The sequence below is a fragment of the Pelodiscus sinensis genome, chromosome 2 (genome assembly GCF_049634645.1).
Source record: "Pelodiscus sinensis isolate JC-2024 chromosome 2, ASM4963464v1, whole genome shotgun sequence".
NCBI classification, from domain to species: domain Eukaryota; kingdom Metazoa; phylum Chordata; order Testudines; family Trionychidae; genus Pelodiscus; species Pelodiscus sinensis.
The window spans coordinates 13,585,577-13,605,613 of NC_134712.1; the positions used below are offsets into that span (position 1 = coordinate 13,585,577).

The 20,037-nt window shown below is 45.5% G+C and overlaps 1 protein-coding gene across 2 annotated transcripts in view; it reads right to left on the reverse strand.

Moving 5' to 3' along the window:
- Positions 1–15,943, reverse strand: part of CCN4 (cellular communication network factor 4) — a 96,962-nt gene extending 81,019 nt beyond the window's left edge. The window contains exons 1-2 of one of the 2 annotated variants that reach the window (XM_075920101.1): positions 15,836–15,943; positions 13,516–13,666 (exon numbers count right to left, since the gene is read on the reverse strand). The gene's annotated coding sequence lies outside the window, so the exon portion shown is untranslated. Of the gene's footprint in view, positions 1–13,515; positions 13,667–15,726 lie in introns of both variants that reach the window. The other variant, XM_075920100.1, reaches the window with a different exon arrangement.
- Positions 15,944–20,037: the final 4,094 nt, after the last annotated feature.

The following is a 20,037-nucleotide window of genomic DNA, read 5'->3' on the forward strand; positions in this document are numbered from 1 at the left end:
AATACACTGGCATTGAAAGTCAGTTAAACACAGATTTAATTGGAATGCTTTACGTTTGATTAATCCCACGGGTTTAAAACCAGACTCTTTATGCTATTTGAACCCTGCATTTTATGTGACTTGTTTTTGTAGTGACATTTTTTAATATCAATGGAGAAAAGAGAAAGAGCGGAAGTTATTTAGCAGATTTATGTGGACCCTTTTTGGTTGTTTCACTGACTAGATAATGGGAGGAAAGAGGATAGTCTTTTGGGTAGGCATTGGCTGGGGACATATGCTCCATGGACTGACTGTGTCTGCTACATGATCACCATGTGCTCTTGAGCAAACTGTTCTAGTACATATCCAGGGGATCCAGGCAGATTATATCTCAAGTGGTTAACCCAAGCTTCTTTCTGCCCGTGTTACACCAGTTCCCCTGCTATTGTTGGAGTGCTAGCTCGAGCAAGCTAGTTCTTCTGTCTACCCAACCTGAGAAGCATGCTCCCAGCTGCCATGTAGACATACCCACAGTCTCAGTTCCCCAAAATGGGAGTGATGATGCTTCTCTGCTGATAGGGGTGTTGTGAATACAAACTTGATAGGGGTCATGAGACGCTGAGAATAGGAAAAATACCTAGTGAGTACTTCCCTCAGTATGATATCCATATGGGAATCTTTTCATTTCTTCCAATGGGTATCAGATCATGCTGATACAAGTGTGACATACCTTGCCTTTGTTTGCAAGCCCTTTGGCACAGGGACCATTCTTTTGTTCAAGGTTTTTACAACTAGCACAATGGGCACTTCACCCATAACTTGGGTCAAATAGTAACTATAGCAGCACCTTGTGTGCATTATCTGAAGTGCAGTGTTCAAAAGGTAGTGTTATATTTTGAGGTCATGAAGCGGTAGGAGAACCCCTTAGTTTGGAAGCCTGCTTTTGGCAGGCGTATCGATTTTTCTATGATTTCCAGTGAGCTTTTGCATGAGGCAGGTTCTTCTTGGCAAGGAGGACCTATGGCGGGAGAAGAGGGGAGTGTTCTCGGACATCATTCATTACATAAAGAGGTAAGAGAAGCTTGAATGGTTAATAGGGCTCACTGCCTTTCTTTGGTAAAAGCACTGGAGAAGATACTGTAGGGACCAATCTGATGCTAGCCCCAGGAAATGGAATGCATGACTTTCTAAGTCCCTTCCATGGCTAAGTGCTGTTAGTCTCTAACCTCTTCTTCAAGATTCATATAGTACCCTACTAATAAAGTGGTGCATATAAAACAAAGGCTGGGTCATACCACAGGCAGAGATTGCAGGTACTTCCTGAAGCACAGAGATTCAGACAAGTAGGGGCTGTAATTCCTTAGTTGCCAGAACCCTCACACCGCCTTAGAAGCCCTGCTCCCAGACCCCACTCCCAAGCACAATTTTAAGCAGTTTGTGTCCATCCTCGATCTCAGTGGGTGGCCTTGCTGTGCATATTTTCCTCAGCGCCTTGACTCAGAAGGGACAGGGTCAGAGGAAGCCTTAGACTCACAGGAATCCAGGAAACTCAGAGTTTGTCAGGAACCAAATGCCATTCCACAGTAATCCAAGGGCTACATATTTGCAAGGCGTATAGTAAAGGCAATTGGCCAACAACAGAGGCACTCGTTTAACCCCCTCATTGCGTCACTCAGCAAAGCCCACTGAGGAGAAGATAGAGCAGCTCAGAATGGGTAAGTCAGGCTCTTCTTCCACAGCTACCAACCCTGGCATATTTACAAGGCATTCTCGTCTCATTCCCGCCTCGTCCCTCAGAAAAGGGCACTGGAAACTATTCTCAGAGGGAGGTTGGAAAGTCTCATGTCAAAAGTGGGGCCTGAGCATTGGCTAAGAGCTGGTCTGTGGAGTGTAACTTTATGGACCTGTCATCGTTAAACATTTTACAGCTGCTCCCCAAACAAGACAGTCTCCGTTTACAGTCCGTCTACAGTGAAGCTTGTGGTGTTGACATATTTTACGTTGTGGGATCTTCTTTCAGAGCAAAATTTAATAAAGCTCCTTGGCTCACAAGGGTCCACACAACCGTGGGAGGAAACTCTGCAGAGTTTTGTACTGAATGAGGACTTTAATATATAATGTTAACTGAGATGTGTTGAGATTCTCCCAGTGAAGTGAGCTTACATGACTGCTCAGCTTCCAAGCTGGCATCTGGGGATAGGGTCCATTTGAAAGATCAGGGCATTTTGCAAGATTCAAAACAGCAGCTGGATTTTTTTTTGAAGCTCTCTAAAGCAGTGGTTCTCAGTTAACTGTACCCACATGGCCCTGGGAGCATGCAGAGGTCTTCCAATGGCTACATCCACTCATCTCCCTATTTGTCTCGTCAGTGCAAACTAAAGTGTTGTTTTCACTGCTCTATATACGCTACACTGAAATGTGAGTAAAGTGTTTATGTTCCAGTTGATTTATTTTGCAATTCTATGGTAAGTGAGCACATACACAATTTTTCAGCAACAGTTTGCTTTAACACCTTGTGCATTTTACATCTGATTTTGTAAGCAAGCGGTTTAAGTGAGGTAAAACTCAGGGATCTTCAAGGCCAATTAGACTCCTCAAAGGGTTACAGGAGAGTGGAGCATTTGAGAACCATTGCTCTGAAGCAGTGTCATGTCTCTGATGTTAGGATCCTATTTTTGTTCTCCAGTAGCTGTTGGGGCAGTTATCTTTTTTTCCCTGTAATACATAAATTGAAACTAAAGATGCAGCGGGGCTTGTAATGGAGCACTTCACTCTCTGGTGGTGTTTCCTCACTGGCCCTCAGCTTCTCTTCCAGGTCCTTCTCTCCAGGGACACTTATTCTTGTTTTATTGCAAAGCCAGCCCCATGCTGTATTAAACAGAAGCGGGGGTCTTTAGCTAAACCACAAGGCTGATGGATGCTCTGCCTCTTTAGAGGCAGCACATTTAATAACTTCTGAGAGGGACTACTTTAGGGAGATTCTAGACCTGCAAGGGATAACCAGTCTGGGGAAGCCAGGATGTGGCCATTGTGCAGTGAACCGGCTGCAGGTGTGAGAGCTCTGTGCCAAAGCTACCCAGCACAGGAATACCCAGGCTATGTCTACACCCCAGGCTTCTTGCTCAAAAACTGTTTTGCGCAAGAGTGCATCCACACTGCCATGTGCTTTTCATAAGAGATGTGCTTTTGCATAAGAGCGTCCATGACAGTGTGGACACTCTCTTGCACAAGAAAGCTCTGATGGCCATTTTAGCCTTACGGGTTTCTTGCATAAGAAACCCCTGTTGCCTGTCCACACTGCCTTCTTGCACAAGAGCTCTTGCACGAGAGGGCTTATTCCTCATGGGGAGAGGAATCGCTCTTGCACAAGAAGCCCTCTCTTCTGATGCTTTACTGTAAATTTACTTGGGCAAGAATGCACGTGCACTGTAGATGCTCTGCAAGTTTTTGAGCAACAGCTGTTCTTGCACAAAAAGCCTGCCGTGTAGACATAGCCCCAGGGTTACAGGGAAGGCAGAAACCCCTGACCAGTGAGGGCAATCATGAAAGCACCGTGCCAGGCACTGAGCTGTGCTTCACCCCAGCTCCAAAACAGGCCCTGCCATGCCCGGTCTCAGTCAAGCAGGTTTATTTCTTGAACAGACATAATCAGAAACACAGAAAACAGTGAGTGTTAACTCCCTCCTCAGCCCCAAGCTTGACCGCCACTCCTGCCGGGCAGGGGTGCTGGAGCAATTTGTATAGTGGGGATACTCAGGGCCATTGTAGGAAGTGGAATAGGCCACTGATTCACACAGCTCCCATTGGCTGGGAGAACCACAGCTAGCGGATGCTCAGGTAAATAAAATGGAAACTCTGGCAAAGCACGTCAGGCCCACAGGCTGCTTATTGCGCACCCCATCCTAATCCTTTGTTCCAGGGACCCAACACAGCAGTTAGCTCCTTTCCCGAATGACTTTTCCTCCCCAGAGCTCAGCCTGCCTCAGTCCTTCCTCCATCAGCTGCTCACTAGCAGCCCTTTATAAGCCCAGCCCTCTGTAATTGGCTGGACTGGGCTCAGCTGCTCCAGTCCAGGAGTGCTGGATGTAGTCTAGCTCCAGGGACCAGCTACCCTGCAACAGCACCCACACAAAACGCTGTGCACCGTCACTAACACGACAACAGTTCTGTGTTCTGAAACTCAGTTGTTTTCTCTGCTATCCCTGCTGGGATTCTCCACTCAGTTCATAACAAGTTTAACTTGTTTTCTCCTGTGTATTTCTGAGACCATAAATCAAACAGGAATGTCTCGCTTTGGGCCAGATTGAGGCCTGTCCTGGGTAATCGTGCAAGTAAGAAAAACGCCTCACTCCTCTGTGCTGGTTCTCACCCTGCAAGTAGCCGTGCAGAGAGAGGTGCTACCACTATTTCTCTCACACTCGTAATGACAGAGAGTGGACAGGGTAGATCTATCCCCCCTTCCCCCACCTCACACCCAAGCAGGGGGACAAACTGTGCACCTAGCATCACAGCCTGCTGTCCAGTGTGTTTCTGAGACCGTACCACTAAGCACTGCTCCATACACAGCTATAACTGACCCCTTGATGTACCATGCATGGTGTGAGTAATGTCACTCAGCTCCAATCCAGATGCATTCTGCTTCAGTTGGACAGCAGGTTACCAAATCATCATGAATTAGTGTCTTCGGGCAAATGACCTCTTTTATAGCTACTCTCTCCAATACAGTTGCTTTAGAAAATCATTAATGGCTGTCGAATTGGTAGCAGAGCCTTTTATTAGCAGCTAACATTGACTCTTGTAATCTTCCAGTTGATCTTGTGTGAGCCAAACATGAGCTATACAAAGGCCCATTTCATTGGAGAGGGGCTCAGAGGATAAGGTCCTTACTTTTCTCTGGGCTTGGTTTGCATTGTTCCTGCTATGTCATTAGAATGTAAGTGCCGCTAGGTACTACAGGAACAGAACAACAACTACATATATTTTACAGGTAAGAAACAGCTGTTTAATTTGTCTTCTGAGCTTTACTGGATTGTGCTCCTAAGTTAAATCCACTCATGTCAAATTATCCTCTGGTGGCAATGTGCTAATGCGATTTATGTGAACACAGAATTGTCTGTGGCAGTAAACAGTTCACAGCTAATCCACCAAAAGAGTCCTCTGTTTAACTAAGAATCTGGAACAAGATCTAACCCAGTGGTAAGAAGCTGCTCTTGGCATTCTGAAGTGACCAGGCATATGAGGACAGCTGCCCGTCTTCACGAAAGTCATCAGCAGATACATTTCTTCATATTAATCCATTCGGGGCTCAATCCCATTCCTCCTTGAGCTCGATTTGCCTGGTAACTGCAATTGTTATTTAAGGCCATGTCTAGACTTATCACATCAGAGATAGATCTTCTGGAATTAGATTTAGCAAGTCTAAGAAAGACCTCCTAAATCGAATACTGAGGGCACTCCCAGTTGATGCCAGTACCCTCCTTGATTTGTGAGGAGGAAGGAAGTTGACGAGAGCATTTGTTCCTGACAACCTCCTGCTGTGGAGACTGTGCCAAGCTCGGCTTAAGGTCCATCGACTCCAGCTATGTTATTTACATAGCTGGAGTGGCATACTTTAATTCAACCTTTCGGGTGTAGTATAGACCTGGCCTAAGAAAGTAGGGTGTGACTGCAGAGATCAAAGGTCATCTTCCATTTTAGAAGGCAGGAATTTGCCCTGAAGAGATCTGCAGACTGAAATCAACCTGGGCCCTGGCTGCTGTTGTGTTTAAATACAAACAGCACAGCCGATTAAATATGACACCACAGCCGATGGGATTTCTTTCCATTAACTTTTGGAGTATGGGGGGGGGGGGGGAGGGAGAAAGGGAGCACTTGCATTTGATATACAACCACAGTCCCACACAGTAAACAAAAAGCCTCTCGTAAGGCCACAAACTCTGAGGAACTGGCACCTGGCCCTTTGTGAATGGTTATTCCCATTTCAGTTAAGGCTCATGAACTGTTGCACTACTGTGTTTCTAGCAGCAGCCTGGGCTTTCCCTAGGCATGAGACCTGTCCGAGTATATGGGTGAAATCCTGACTCCTCTGAAGTCAACCTGTGAAGACAGGTTTTACCTAAGAACTATCTGTATGCTGCTGATGTAGGACCTATATTTCCCAGAACACAAGTACTGAGAGTTATTTCTCTCTGCTTTCATGGTGTTTTGGATATGTCATGCTTGGATCTAGCTCTGTTTCTCCCCCGCCCCCCTTCTGCCCTCCTACCACTATTTAAAAAAAAAAAAAAAAAACCCCACCACCACACCCATGGTATTTGGATGCCGTTTTTTTTTTTAAATGTGGCCCATCACTGAAATACAATGATCTGACATTCCAATCCTGTGTTTAAATTTCTAAGGAAATATCACTTTAAGTACTACATGCCAGCCTATCTTATTCACGGTCTCAGGAGACCAAATACCATGCCACGATGTCCATTTATGACATTTGTAATTACTTTTCCTTGCCTAATCAGAATGATCTGATTGTATATTTCAGGGGATAAACACACTGCTTGAGGAGAGAGGGAGGAATTTCTCCCTCAAACTCACTGAACAATTAGCAGGAGGGTCTTCTACCTGCTTTGAAGCACAAGGCCTTGGCACTACTAGAGATAGATGGGGCCCCATGGACAGGTCTAGTATGGCAATATCATAGGTGCCTGAGGCGGAGGATTATGGTCCTGGCTTTCACATAGAGGAGTCAGATAAAACAAATACTCTTGCCAGAAGGCTGCAGCGGAACATGACTATTTCTTAGAATTCAGAACGATAACTCATGAGAGCCCAAAACAGGAAACGGAGCTGCCACAGATAGGAAGGTACAAAGCTCGCGCCTTGCTGTAAACTGGCTCATTCCATACCAACCCCGATCCCATGCGTCTACAGGGCTCCCTAGGTTGCAAGCGGAACCAGGAAAACCTTCAAAGCTCTTAGGGCATGTCTACACTATGGCAAAGATCAACCGTCTGGAGGTCGCTCTATTAGCATTCGATCAAGCAGGTCTACCGTACACCCCCAAATCGAATGCTAAGGGCAGCTCCCACCAGCGTTGTGTACACCTTGCAGATTGAGGAGTAAGTTGATGGGACCGTGTACTACCGTTGGCCTACCGTAGTGTAGATGCTGTGGTGGCGTGACTTAAGATAAACCGATTTCAGCTATGCATTTTGCATAGCTGGATGGCATACCTTAAGCTGAGCTGCCTGATTTAGTGTAGGCCAGGGGTTAAAGTGTTAGCTTGTCATGCCAACGCATCCCTCAATGTGCAGCTCTAGTTTGGATCTGCCTCTGTTGGCTTCCCCATTTGGCCACCCCGTACATATAGTTACTATTTAACTGACAGAAAGATGGAGCCAAAGAATGGCTCAAGCAACCCTGACTTCTGGTTCAGCTCGCAGGATCCTGAAAGCCACTTGATTTCTTTAAATCTAATTTTAATAACTGGACATTTTGGGCTTTTCCTCCCTCCGTAAGAATTAGTAATTGCCACTGTGACCAGCCTTTGTCTTGTTGACCTTGACACTTGAGATTGAGAGGACTCTGCTGTGACACTAGCAGGCCAGATGCCAGCTCCGGACCAGGCTGCAGGCACTAGATAAGAACTGAAAACTCATAGCTGGAGACCAGACCATGTTAATTTTGCTCAAAATAGGCATTAGCCTTATAGGAATTATTTTGTGATCATGCGCTATGATGTGCCTGTAAATTGCAGCATGCATTAATCTCATTTGCAGTGTCTGCATTCCATGCTATAAAAACATATATAAGGCATAACTTACAACTTTGACAATATTTACTCTGAATTTGTGAACCCAGGCACGGGAACTTCCCCCTCCCCACTCCCCAGCTGTCTAGATGAACTATCAAAATCAGACGAGCCATAAAGAACCACCACAACACAAAGGTTTGGTTAGTGGCCCTATCATCACACTTCGGGAATATTACATGCAAGAAAGTTCATCCTACAGACTTGGCAACTGAATGAAGGAAATGAAACAGCCACAGAAAACTTTTCCATTTCCTTGCTGTTTGAATTCTCACTGGGCTACAGACATCCGACAGATCCAGGGGCAGCCTCCATGATCTGACCTAAAAGACACTTTAATTGACAGATCAACTCCCTCATGCTTAGGATGTAGATGGTAACTCATTTGTGTCTGTTTGCTTGCTTTAACCTGTAGATAACTATTTTTTCCTAGTTAATCACAAGACTGGATACAGGCATTCTCTTTGGTGTAATATCTTGGGCACCAATTGATCTGAGGTAAGTGACTGTCTCTTGGGACTAGAAGCAACCTAAATGGGGTATGAAGCAAAATACAGGACTATGTAGCACTTTAAAGACTAACAAGATGGTTTATTAGATGATGAGCTTTCGTGGGCCAGACCCACTTCCTCAGATCAAACAGTGGAAGAAAATAGTCACAACCATATATACCAAAGGATACAATTAAAAAAATGAACACATATGAAAAGGACAAATCACATTTCAGAACAGAAGGGGGGTGCGGGGGGGGGGGAGGGGAAGGAAGGTAAGTGTCTGTGAGTTAATGATATTAGAGGTGGGGAAAGGTAGATGTCTGTGAGCTAATGGTATTAGAGGTGATAATTGGGGAAGCTATCTTTGTAATGGGTAAGGTAGTTGGGGTCTTTGTTCAAACCCCCCCGGAGAGTGTAGAATTTTAGCATGAATGACAGTTCAGAGGATTCCCTTTCTACTATACACACTTCTATTCCCTACAACAAAGAAAAGACAATAAACTTTCTAACCTGCTCCATACCACTGGCTACAACAGCAACTACCTCAACCCACCGGATAATATTGTTAACCTCTCCAGCTACAAACTCAATCCAGCAGAAGAGTCTGTCTTGTCCCGGGGTCTCTCTTTCTGCCCCACGTCCCCCACAAACTGGATACAAGTTTGTGGTGACTTTGAGGCTTTTTTTCGCCGCCTCCGCCTCCGCGAATATTTCCAAACCACCAATCTGACCTACCAGATCCCCCCTATCAACACCAAAGGAAAAATAATTCTATATGGACTCCCCCTGACGGTCAGAATTACAATCTGGATTTCTATATACAAAGCTTCCGCAACAACGCACAGACTAACATTATTCGCAAACGACAACAAGCGACACACAATCTCAGCCGCGCTGAACACCATGCCATCCAGAGTCTCAAAAACAACCTGGACATTATAATCAAACTAGCTGACAAAGGGGGTGCTGTGGTCATTATGAATAAGGCCGACTATAACCAGGAGGCAACCAGACAACTCTCGAACACCACATTTTACAAACTGCTCTCCTCTGATCCCACCTCGGAATACCAAAAGAAACTATACTGTCTCCTTAAAAGCCTCCCCACAGCTACTCGGGAACAAATCCACACAGAAACACCTTCTGACCCCCGACCAGGATTGTTCTATCTGCTTCCCAAGATCCATAAACCTGGACACCCCGGATGTCCCATCATCTCTGGTATTGGCACGCTCACTACTGGTCTAACCAGCTATGTAGACTCTCTTCTCAAACCCTTCGCAACCAATACACCCAGCTATCTCTGAGACACTACTGACTTCCTAAGGAAACTATAAAACATCGATAACCTCCCCAATAACACCATCCTTGCCACCGTGGATGTAGAAGCTCTATACACCAACATCTCACATGAAGACGGATTACAAGCAATTAGAAACACTATCCCAGAGGACACAACTGCCAACCTGATAGCAGACCTATGTAACTTTGTTCTCACCCACAATTATTTCCAGTTTGAGAACAACTTATACCTCCAGATCAGTGGCACAGCCATGGGTACACGCATGGCCCCACAGTATGCTAACATCTTTATGGCTGACCTAGAACAATGTTTCCTCAATTCCCATCCCCTTTTACGCCTTCTATACTTATGCTACATCGATGACATCTTTATGATCTGGATGCATGGCCAAGAAACACTGGAGATATTCCACAGAGATTTCAACAACCTACACCCCACCATCAACCTCAGCCTGGACCATTCTACACGAGAGGTCCACTTTCTGGACACCACAGTACAAATCAACAATGGAAAATTAGACACCACTCTCTACAGAAAACCCACTGACTCATACAGTTACGTACATGCCTCCAGCTCCCATCCAGGACACACCATACGATCCATCATCTATAGCCAAGCCCTTCGATACAACCGCATCTGCTCTAATCCCACTGACAGAGACCAGAAGCTTCAGGATCTCTACCAAGCATTTATAAATCTCAACTACCCACCCGGAGAAATAAAAAAGCAAATTGGAAGAGCCAGATGAATACCTAGAAACCATCTACTTCAAGACAGACCCAAGAAAACCAACAACAGAACACCACTTGTCATCACCTATAACCCCCAACTTAAACCTGTCCAACACATTACCAATAAACTACAGCCTATACTGGAACAGGATACCATACGCCAAGAGGCTCTGGGAGACAGACCCATAGTCTCCTATAGACAACCACCGAACCTCAAGATGATTCTTACCAACCACCATAGGACATACCACACTAATACCAACCCTGGTACCTTCCCTTGCAACAAACCCCGTTGCCAGCTTTGTCCACATATTCATTCTGCTGATACCATTATTGGACCTAACCAATTGAGTTATAAGATCAAGAACACATATTACTGCGCATCCAGAAATATAATTTATGCTATCATGTGCCGAAAGTGTCCATCTGCTATGTACATTGGACAAACGTCTCAGACACTTCGCCAAAGGATTAATACCCACAAAACAGATATCAGACAGGATCACAAAGAAAAAACAATTCCTTGCCATTTCAACCAGAAAGGACACTGTCTCAACGACTTAACTACCTGCATTCTGCTACAAAGACCTTTTACATCTGCACTTGAAAGGGAATCCTCTGAACTGTCATTCATGCCAAAATTCGACACTCTCCGGGGGGGATTGAACAAAGACCCCAACTACCTTACCCATTACAAAGATAGCTTCCCCAATTATCACCTCTAATACCATTAGCTCACAGACACTTACCTTCCTTTCCCCCTCCCCCCCGCATCCCCTTTCTGTTCTGAAATGTGATTTGTCCTTTTCATATGTGTTCATTTTTTTAATTGTATCCTTTGGTATATATGGTTGTGACTATTTTCTTCCACTATTTGATCTGAGGAAGTGGGTCTGGCTCACAAAAGCTCATAATCTAATAAACCATCTTGTTAGTCTAACACCATAAAGCTGTTAGTGACCCAGGAGGAGTAACCCATTTATTCTTGTCTTGTTGAAATCTAGTTCTAGAACACACCATCCATGTGGGAAGTCTGCCCTGGTTTTTACAATATGCCTGGAGGCTGGCACTCAGTCCTACACCACTCTGGGTATCCCAAAACCTGTGTGAGCTCTGATTCCAGTGCGGTGGTCAAACACGGCCTTCATCTCCCTATTCAGACAACACACCGGGTCATTTCCTGCTCACTGTTACTCAGCTGGTGCCAAAAGTTTGCACTTTTGAATGGCTTCTCCCTCCCCCATATTTGCCCTCAATCAAACTTCCTGTCCCTCAAGCCAAAGGCCAAACTCCCCGTGATCAATAGCAGTGGGACTGGACTCTTTGTGACCCTATAACCACAGTATACCCTGTCAGAGGTTCTTTGGTAGGACAGGAGAAGCCCAGCTGGTTAAAACAGATTAATCTAACATTTCCAGATGCATCTGTCCAATCCAATGATGAGCTGAACATTTTTTTTGCTAGGGTTGGATCTTTTGCAAGACAAGGCGGGCAGATGGCAGTATGGGAATCTAGAGAGCTTGGAAGGAGCGAAGAACAGAGGGGAGAGCATGTAGATATTTTCTGCTGCATTCCATGGTGATTCATGCATAAAAAGTGCACAAGACACACAGTAAAGCTATAAGACCAATAAAAGTTTGGGCAGGATTTTCATAAGCATTCACTTCCTGGAGATGAGTTCCTAACCTCTTTAGTCATGTCTCAAAATCCCACCTATAACAAGACAAGGCTATCTCCTACTCTGGGGTTCCTCACAAACAGCATTAGATGCCTCTTGCTTTCCCCGCCTCCCCCCACAAAAAAAACCCCGCTCAGTATTTTGTCTCAACCTACAAGTCTTCACACCAAGGGCAACTTGGGGATCTAATTTCCTCACCCTCTTTATCATCTTGTCATCCTGTATAGCTATAATCTCCAGTTATTCTAATTCCAAAAACTTACCCTTGGATTTCTCACCTCAGGGCGCTGGCCGGATGCCCAACTCCTTCCGATAGGTTCGAACTTTCAAAAAATCTGCTCTGCCATTTCTTTCTCATTCTGTTTTTCCTCAGGACACATAATTTTCCTCTTCAGTCTCCAGACTTGGAATCTACTGGCTAGGGTCTCTTGGTTGTCCTCCTTTGACACCCCTTTCTTTCCCCCCTCCAATAACATGGTATTCAATTCCATTGTGCCCCCCCCCCCCAACCACCTATTTTTAAAAATGGGAAGGGTCTCTAGTCTGTGCCTCACCCTACTGGATGGGGCAACCTGTTCACTACTTCCGCTCACTTCCCTCAGATTTACAGGGTAATATTGGCCACTGGGCAGAACGTCCTTTCCCCCGGCTGCACGCCAGACTCAATCATCCTCTGGCTAAATTCAATGTGGTTTTATCAAATCCTTTCTGGCCAGTGAACATCCCGAGTCAATGTCCACCAGGCCCCTTTCCCCGTTTTTCTCCCCATCTCCATAGAAATAGGTAGCATTTTGCCTTTTTGACCTTTCCCCATGTTCTAGTCCAACCACAAAATTCAGCAACCTCCAGTCCATAGAAGGGCAGTTTCTTTTTATGTGTCCCTGACAACTACACTGGTAATATGTAATATTACTATACCCCAGGAAGAATTTCTTTCTCTTTTTTCCCCCCGTTTCTCTGCAGGCTTTACTGCCATAAACTCTCCACCATTCGTCTCAGGTGCTTGTCCCTTAAATGAGTGTATCCCCAGTCAAGAGTATGTGACCTTCAACAAACTCTTCCAGGAATTTGATCGCTACCTCCAACATGAAGGGCAGATGCTGCCTAAGCAAAACTCAGGTATTCTGGAGAGACTTTGGAGGAATTGCTCCAACATTGTAGAATCCATAATCTCCCCTACTGTTTTAGCTTCCAGCTTTAACCAGCAGATAGCCTGGTTGGTTTCTTTTTGGGAATATGTCATGGAACAGAAAGGATTTTGGAAGCAATTTTTTGTACTAGAGTAATTAATTATTTTAAGATAAGGATTGTCTTTTGAAGAATTTATTTAAAACTACATCCAGGTTTAAAGCTAAATATTCAGACTGTATATCTATATATCTATGCAAGGATTTTTAGAGATGTGACTTTATAAGCTAAAGCAACAAACTAAAGTAAGGTCCTGTAGTCTTATTACATTAATGCACAACTGTTTATCTGTAAATTCAGATACTGACAGAATATAAATTCAGGTTGGAACATACCTGTTATGTGGCTGCTTTACCACTTAGTGGCTCTTTCACAGGTTCCAGGTTGTGCTAATAGGTCTGACAAACTGGAAGGCTTTTCACTTTTAAGTTCCTAGATCCACTCCAGGGAAAGACTCACCAGGCTTCAAAAGCCTCCTGCAGGAGCCTGCAGTAAGGGTCAGGGGATAGGAAGAGGAGAGAGTTTGAGCATTAAGACCCAGGGAAGACATAGCCTCTTCTACCCGTCACCCTTGAACACCTGGACTGTCTGTTGATATTTCTCCACATACAGACCTGTTATGTCTAATGTGGCTGCCTTACCAATAGTGTAGGGCCGGGTAGGCTGCTTGAACTTCCTCCAACAAGCAGGATGCAGAAGGTCCCCATTTCTCTGTCCCAACTGGCTCTCCTTTCAAGTGTTGCTAAAGCTGCAGCAGCGTCATCTGCAAGGGCCCATTTTACACAGGCCAACCCCAGTGCCCAATGGCCACTCCCAGCAATGGGATTCCCCAGATTTCAAATCAGCTGCACCTGCTTTCAGATGATTCTGGGGAAGCTTTTTTGCTGTTCAGCGTGCTCCCCTCATTGCAGCATCTCCCCCAGTGCCAAAACGACTACTGGCTTCTCCCAGCAGTATCTCTATTACTACAAGTGAGGGAAAGCTCCTGGATAAGCCCCTACGTGGGACAAGGCAAACTTCTCCCTCCCTCAGGGGTCCCTCACAGTCTTGGACACCACCTGCTTAGCAACACCTCAGAGTTGTGTTTCTAGCGGAGTGCCCCAAGGATCTGTTCTTGAACTGGTTTTGTTCATCATCTTTATTAATGATCTGAATGAGGGGATGGATTGCACCCTCAGCAAGTTTGCAGATGATGCTAAGCTAGGGGGAGAGGTAGATACACTGGAGAGTAGGAATAGGCTCCAGAGTGACCTAGACAGATTAGAGGATTGGGCCAAAAGAAATCTGATGAGGTTCAACAAGGTCAAGCGTGGAGTCCTGCACCTGGGATGGAAGAATCCCAAGCATTGTTACAGGCTGGGGACCGAATGGCTAAGTAGCAGTTCTGCAGAAAAGGACCTGGGGATTATAGTGGATGAGAAGCTGGATATGAGTCAACAGTGTGTCCTTGTAGCCAAGAAGGCTAATGACACATTAGATTGCATTAGGAGCAGGATTGCCAGCAGATCCAGAGAAGTGATTATTCCCCTCTATTCGTCTCTGGTGAGGCCACATCTTTTGTGTGTCCAGTTCTGGGTCCCCCGCTATAGAACGGATGTGGATGCATTGGAGAGAGTTGCCTTCCGCTGGACCAAAGTGATTAGGGGGCTGGAGCGCATGATCTATAAGGAGAGACTGAGGGATTTGGGTTTGTTTAGTCTTCAGAAGAGAAGAGTGAGGGGGGATTTGAAGCAGGCTTCAACTTCCTGAAAGGATGTTCAAAGAGGACGGAGAAGGGCTGTTCACAGTAGTGATGGATGGCAGAACAAGGAGCAATGGTCTCAAGTTATAGGGGGAGAGGTCTAGTTTGGATATTAGGAAAAACTATTTCACTAAGAGGGCGGTGAAGCACCCGACTGGGTTACCTAGCGAGGTGGTGGAATCCCTAGAGGATCCATCCCTAGAAGTTTTTAAGTCTCAGCTTGACAAAGCCCTGGTTGGGTTGATTTAGTTGGGATTGGTCCTTCCTTGGGAAAGGGGCTAGACTTAGATATCTACCCCCTGAGATATCTTCCAGGTCTATGATACTACCACCAAGTCACTGTCACAATTACTATGCAGCACTACTAACTATAGTACTCTCAGGCTGTGTTTACATTAGTGCGATCTTGCGCAAAAGCAGCTGCTTTTGCGCAAAAGCTTGATGCCTGTCTACACTAGCCTCAAGTTCTTGTGCAAGTGCACTGATGTTCTAATGTATGAAATCAGTGTTTCTTGCACAAGAACTCTGACACTCCCTCTCAGGAAGAAGCCCTCTGCGCAACTGTTCTTGCACAAGAGGCCAGTGTAGACAGGCAACATGAATTTCTTGCGCAAGAAAGCCCTATGGTTAAAATGGCCATCAGAGCTTTCTTGCACAAGAGAGCATCTACACTGGCACCGATGCTTTTGCGCAAGAGCACATGGTAGCGTAGACGTTCTCTTCTGGAAGAGTTTTTGCACAAGATCATACCAATGTAGATGTAGCCTCAGCTCTTCAGAGAGAAGAAAAAAGGAAACAAACTCACCCAACTGAAATCTGCCTTCCCATACTCTCTGCCAGCCTATTTTTCTTTTGCATTTCTTTCCTGGGCTTTTAACTAGCCTCCCCAGATGGCAGGATAATTAACTCCTTACCACATCAACCACCACTCTGCTTAGGCAATTAAATACTCCTCCTCCTCCAGCAGGCCTTTTCTGGTGGAGCTAATTGATGCTTAATTGATGAGAGCAACTGGCTCTCAGCACTCTGTCAGGCTGCTCTTTATGTGCAATAATGCATTGTTGGTTGGTGAGATTCCAAACAGAATTCTAACTACCTAAGAGTTCCATGGAGTTTTCAAAGGTACTAATTTCACTTGAAGTCAGCTTTAGCACGTCTTGCAGCTGTCAAAATTCACCCAAGTTACTTTGTCAGTGAATTTATTAGGGTGAATGTGATTTAATAGTCCATACAGAGCCTTACAGACTCCAGTGTTGTGAATGACAGCTCTGTGTCTGAAGACAAAGCACTGAAAGTAGAGAAGATTGGGGAATTTACTAGCTCTGCAAATTTACTTTTTCCTTTACATAAAATGTATTTAGCGGTGGCACAAAATGAAGTTTACATTCTATTACTTTTGTCACAGAGTGAAGCCCTGTAGCGGATGCAGGGAAAATCTGAGGACAGAGTACGGGAAGGATAGTGCTTTTGAGATCAGTCTTAAGATGTGGTCTGCTGAACTTGGCAGTGTAACATTTGGAGGAAAGGGAAGGTGCGGCTCCCAGATTCCAGGTTATCTTAGCCACATTGAAACGAATAACATTCAAAAACAAAACACTTCTGTGCAAAAATATGAATTTTGCCTAGGTCAAAGTCAAAACATTTTTGTGTAGGCAAGTGCCAAATACGGCACCAGAAAAAAACCACCCCATGCGTGGCACATGCAAAGCAGCAAGTTGCAGGTAGTCTCTGGTATCTGTAGGAGCAGATAAAGAAAGGAATATATTTCTGTGAGCTCAGTGGAATTTCCAGCCTCACCGACCAGAAACTCAAGTTTTCTCATCTTCAAAAGAAAAAAAGTGATCACATGGTTTAGAGGTGGGAACCCTTGCATTTCCAGGAAGGTTTAATAGCTGTGGCTCAGCCAAATGCCTCGAGCCAGGAATCCTGTGTGTGCCGTAGCACAGAGCATCTGGAACACTCATGGAAAAGTGCATCTCCAGGTGGAGGGAGAGGACAGAGGAGCCATTGGGACAGGCAGAAACACTGCGCTTTGTCTGTGAAAGCAATATGCAGATGAATGCCCTGCACAAGGAACACCTGGCAAGGCAACACTGAGTAAGCTCCTTGCGGTTTTTTATTTGACCTCTATTAGCTACTTGTTTAGGTCACAAATTCAGGCCTGACTAATGTGCATTAAGTTGCCCTCACCAAGGATAGTCAAGCAGACGGATGCCTGGTTCTTGAAGATAAATAAAGCTTGATTCCAAAACAAAAAGCCCCAAAAGGAGGAGTGATGTCTAGGAAATGAAAATTGCCATGTCAGAGAGACTGGGTGTAAAATGCCCCTCCTACCATACTTTCCCCTATACTCTGTTCCCTAGGTTGATTCCTCGCTCTCTCATTCTAACACACAGAGGGAGTTCTTCACAGGGTGATCCTTGCATGATTCCCTTCCCTGCAAATTAAAAAATCTCCCAAGGACAATCAACCTGTGATGGGGCATTTGACCCGCACTGGCCTTTTAAGGGTTAAGACTTAGCCCTGGGAGAGGGCTGGAGCTGTGGAGCCAGCAGCTGTGGCCAGTATGAGCCAATTAGGGCCTAGCTGAGGCCTGTAAAAATAAAGGCTCCTGGAGGAGCTAGAACATCCCCGCTCTTGCTGGGGAGCAGGAGAGACATGGCTGCCAGTAAAGCTAAAAGACTTCTGGAGACAAGGCCTGAGAATTCTAGGGCTATAGTTAGCGCAGGGCTGGGGAAACTCTGGACAGGTAAGCTCCCAGGCTATGGGGCCTGAAGAAGGGCCTAGGGATGTGTCTAGACTGGCATGATTTTGCGCAAAAACAAGTGCTTTTGCGCAAAAACTTGCCAGCTGTCTACACTTGCTGCTTGAATTTGTGCAAGAGCACTGACTTTGTAATGTACAAAATCAGTGCTTCTTGAGCAAATACTTTCATGCTCCCACTCGGGGAAAAAGCCCTTTTGTGCAAGCATACTTGCACAAGAGGGCCAGTGTAGACAGGGAAGAACTGTTTTGTGCAAAAAAAGCCCCCATGGCTAAAATGACGAGCAGGGCTTTCTTGCGCAAAATCACGTCTAGACGGGCCATGGATGCTTTTGCACAAAAGCACTTTTTGCGCAAAAGCATCCGTGCCAATCTAGACGTGCTTTTGCGGAAATACTTTTAACGGAAAAACTTTTCTGTTAAAAGTATTTCTGCAAAATCATGCCAATCTAGATGCAGCCTAGGGGTGCAAAGAGGCAGCAGGGCCATGTCAGACTACAGTTTGCCCCTAAGGTAAGGGGCTAGATGAAGACTGGCAGTGGATCGCTGAGGCAAGGTGGGAATAGGGGGTTCTCAGAGGGAGAGGACCCTAGAGCGGGGGGCACTGTGGCAGGGCAGTTTCCAGAGGGAGGATGCATGGTCTGGGAAGGGTGTGGGGTCCTAACACAGGTGGAGAAGAATAGGTCACAGCAGGTGTGACACCAGTCAGACAGGGGTGACCCAGCACCAAAGAGCTAATTCCCAGAGTGACCAGCAGGAAGTGCTCTGGTGGTGAGTCCCACCGTGTTACACCCTCCCCTTTATTCTTGTGAGCTGTGTCTACATTGCACGCTTCTTGCGCAAGAACAGCCATTCTTGCGTGAAAGCTTGCTGGCTGTCTACAATGCACGAGCGTTTTTGCGCAAGTAAATTTACAGTACAGCATTGGAAAACAGAGCTTCTTCCAGAAGAGTTATTCCTCTCCCCACAAGGAGTAAGCCCTCTTCTGCAAGAGCTCTTCCACAAGAGGGCAGTGTACACAGGCAACATGAATTTCTTGCGCAGGAAGCCCCTATGGTTAAAATGGCCATCAGAGCTTTCTTGTGGAAGAGAGCATCCACACTGCCATAGATGCTCTTGCGCAAAAGCCCATGGCAGTGTGGATGTGCTCTTGTGGAAGATTTTTTGCACAAGAACTCTTCCACAAAACAGTTCTTGCGCAAAAAGCCTGCAGTGTAGATGTAGCCGTGGAGTTTTAATGTAGGGCTGATGAAAGGAGCTGGGTTGACAGTGTGGGAGACTGTGTTCACACTAGGAAACAAGGTGTAATTTTTAAAAACATGTTAACTTTGTGATCAAAGCCTAGTGTACATAGGTCAATTTATATTAATAATATGTTGTATCTGGTTGGTGGACAGCTCTAGGTGGGTATCAGTGTTCCCTATAACCTGTGAGCATAGGTGGCCACCCATGAGACGTTCAAATGCCATGCAGCTGATTAGCAGATCACTCACAGTACCCCTAGCCAGTATCATGTGTTTCTACTGGTGGTGCACATACCTCATTGCATATCACAAAACTCATTCTGCACATGGATGGAAAAAATTGGAAAGATCACTAGGAGGCACCTGTTTACATTGCATTGTCTACACTGAAGCTTGCCAGTTTAGGTTGGATGTATTCCTGATGGTTTCATCCTATGACATAATCTTTAATGAAAGATTAATTTTTAATTGCCTGGGACGCCTGGGCAAGCCTAGAGGGTTGGCAACTCTATCTACACTAGGGTTTGAAACTATGCTCCTTAACATGTTTTAAAACCACACGCTTCTTCCTGCTGCAGAGAAAGCTGCAGAGAAAAGTTGTGTATTTACAGTGCAGGCTTCCCGTCAGCCCTCAAACGGGGCTTGGTGGGCCCACCCTCAGGAATACATCTCCATGGCCCTTTCAGATGTTGGCCTCTTTGCCAAGAGGTGAGTTCCAGCGAAGTCTCATGTGTAACCGTGATTGTAAGTCGGGTGAGATTAAAAAGAGCCATTCTCCATGGTGTTTTCCATAGACGTTTAAGAGATTTTCAGTTGAAAGGAAACAAATGACACTATGACCAACTCCTTTAAATGCTGTTGCCTGTGTGTGAGAATCTATTTAAGCTCTGTCAATACATGCACTCCTCTGGAGACGAGAGGCAAGAGAGAATTTAATTGCACCTTGAATTTTTTCAGCATCTGGGGTACTTGAGGGGGCAGTCAGCCAACCAATAGGTGCAGAGCCCAGAGGTCCATATTAATGGAGCTGATGGAAGTGTCAGTTCCTTAGTGAATCACTGGGCAAACAAAACCGGGGGCTGTGTCTAGACTGGCCACTTTTTCCGGAA